A 3,155-nucleotide genomic window follows, 5' to 3' on the forward strand; every position below is an offset into this window, starting at 1 on the left:
GGTATCACTACAGAAGTAGATTATTCAATCTTCCTTCCAAGGGGTGGCTGGTGGTTTGAACCACCAGCCTTCTGGTTAGAAGTCAGATGCCTTAGGCACTACACCACCAAAGCTCCTACCATTTACAATAGTTACCATAAAAAAAAAAAAAAAAAGAGAGAGAGAGAATACTTAGTAATAAATTGCACTAGGGACACAAAAGACCTGTTCAAAGAAAATTCTAAATCACTACTCCAAGAAACCATAAGAGAGCTACATAAATGTAAGAACATAACATGCTCATAGATAGGAAAATGTGAAAATGTCAATACTACCCAAAGCAATCTATACATTCAATGCAATCCCAATCCAGACCCAACCAACATTCTTTAAGGATATGGAAAACTGATTTTATATGGAAAAGAAAGACACCTCTAATAAGCAAAGCACTACTGAAGAAGAAGAACAAAGCAGGAAGTCTCACATTCCCAGATCTCAAAACCTACTATACAGCCTGGTATTGGTACACTGACAGACACATAGACCAATGGAATAGAATTGAGAACCCAGAAATAGATCCATCAACTTATGGTCAGCTGATTTTTGGCAAAGGGCTGAAATCCATTAAATGGGGAAGAAACAGTTTCTTTAACAAATGGTGCTGGCAAAACTGGACATCCATTTGCAGAAAAATGAAGTAAGATCTGTACCTCAGACCATACATAAAAAATAACTCCAGATGGATCAAAGACTTAAATGTGAAACCTAAAACTATCAAGTTCCTCAAGGGAAAAAATAAGGGCAAATTTAGAAGCCCTCATTTATATCATAGACTGTCAAGCATAACTCAAAATGCACAAACAGCTGAAGATCAACTAGATGAATGGGGCTCTCTCAAAATTAAATTTTTATGTGCTTCCAAAGACTTCTCCAAAAGACTAAGAAGAGAACCTACAGATTGGGGGGAAAAAAAATGGCAACAACATATCTGATCAGGGACTTATCTCCAAAATTTATAGAAAACTCCAACACCTCAACAACCAAAAGATGAACAATCCAATTTAAAAATGGCCAGAAGACATGAATAGACACCTCACCAAAGAGGATATTCAGGAGGCCAGCAAATACATGAAGAAATGCTCATGATCATTAGCCATCAGAGAGATGCAAATCAAAACAAAAATGAGATACTATCTCACCTCAGCACTAATGGCAAAGTTCAATAAGACAGGAAATAACAAATGCTGGCAAGGATGTGGAGAGTGAGAGCCAGGACAAGATCAGATATATGCACACCCATGTTCATAACAGCACTATTTATAACAGAAAAAAGATGGAAAAAACCTACATGTACATCAACAGAAGAAGAGATGACCAAACTATGGTACGTACACACAATGGAACACTATGTAACCATAAAGAATAATGTAGAATCTGCAAAACACCACATAAGATGGATTAACTTGGACATTATGCTGAATGAAATAAATCAATCACAAAAGGAAAAACATAGTATTAATTCACTATTGGAAAAAGTCCAGGAAAGGTTTATATATGGAAAGAAACTTTCTTTGTTGGTTACCAGGGGTGGGAGGGGAGGGAACACTGAAAAAAAAAAAAAAATGCATCGGCCCATGTTACTTTATTTTTGTGTATTTCACTGTACATAAATTATAGTTCAATAAAATGCATATTTTTTAATAAATTATTTGCAAGGAGTTTGATCCTTTCAGTTTCTGCTTCATTAGGGAGGGCCACATAAGCTTTAAGTCTGTAGTTAATTTTACATTACTGATGCCTAATTTTACTGCTAACCAGAAGGTTGGTGTGTCCTCGGAAGGAAGATTGGGCAATCTACTTTCATAGTGATACTGCCTTGGAAACCCAAGGAGGGGTCGCTGTGAGTCAGAGAGTGTGACTGATGCAAGACCTTTGTTAACATACTATCAGAAGCACCATGAATTATTCGGTTTTCCACATAGGCTACTGAGAGTATACCCTAAGCCTAATTCAGTGTCAGGCACTGTTCTCTCTAATCATTCCAGGTAGTGCTTTCTCAAAGTCAGGATAGTTTTCACACACATGCACTGATAAATAGTATGTTAAATACTCAAGAGCGACCCTATATATACTTCCAAGACTCTCCATTTATAGTTCTTTCTTCTCTGGGAAACTGTCCTGTGAACCCTACTGGCTTTGGCCTCCCTGTTCTCCAGCTCCATCTTTTCAACTTGAGATCACCAAGATCTGCCTGAGTCCCCCCTTCATACACCATGACCTGGGAATTTACTCCTGGCAGTTAGCTATGGTAATCACAGAGCTCACCTAATTTTTTCCTCATGTCTTAAGAATCATTGCCTTTCATGTTTGACATCCATTGTTATGAAAGGTGATGTTTCAAATAATTTGTCAATTTTTTAGTTGCTTCAGATAAGAGAGTAAATCCGATCCTTGTTACTCCCTCTTGAATGGAAGCTAAAGTCTACAATTTTTTTTTAAATACTGAGAACAATTTTGTGAGATAAAGTAACTTGTCCAAAGTTACACAGCCAATTTTCTTTGTATTAAAAGTAAAAAGTGCAATACCTATACAGATAAACCCACAAACCCCTTTTGTCTTAAACTCATTCATTTCCTTTTCTGGTTAACCTATATTCTTTCAAAGTTCAAATGACATCACCTCAAGAAAATCTTATCAGTCTCAGCTTGTTTTCTCCATAACTCCTTCCCTGCTCTTTGTTCCTGTAATGCACTGCAAATACATGTATCAGCACACTTATCATCTTCAGTAAAATTACTAATTTTTTGGTCCATCTTTTCCTACTAGGCTGTGAGCTTCTGAAGCCAACAACTGTCTTTCATCTCTGCATCATTAGCACTTGTGATAGTGTCTGGACTACAGCTGTTGTTCAGTAAGTATATATTTAAAACAAAACTCAGCAAATTTTAAACTCCAAATAACTATTATATATAAATTAATCCTGAATCATTAATTTCTATCTTCTTGGAAGAATTTTCTGGATTCAAATAGCTGGATATTTGCTAGAATGATAATGGTATTGGAGAAATTATAACAAATAATAATCTGCATATAATTAATGTTTATATAACTAATTATTTATAGGAGCTCTGGTAGCATAGTGCCTAAGGCACTTGACTGCTAACCAGAAGGCTGG

At 36.2% G+C, this 3,155-nt stretch overlaps 1 protein-coding gene across 1 annotated transcript in view; it reads right to left on the reverse strand.

Annotated features, from left to right (window-relative positions):
• RSRC1 (arginine and serine rich coiled-coil 1) overlaps positions 1 to 3,155 on the reverse strand; it is a 500,806-nt gene that overhangs the window by 291,768 nt on the left and 205,883 nt on the right. The gene's annotated exons all lie outside the window — the stretch shown is intronic.

This window comes from Orycteropus afer, unplaced genomic scaffold (assembly GCF_000298275.1).
Source record: "Orycteropus afer afer isolate SDZICR_OR568_19922 unplaced genomic scaffold, OryAfe1.0 scaffold00109, whole genome shotgun sequence".
Lineage (NCBI taxonomy): Eukaryota > Metazoa > Chordata > Mammalia > Tubulidentata > Orycteropodidae > Orycteropus > Orycteropus afer.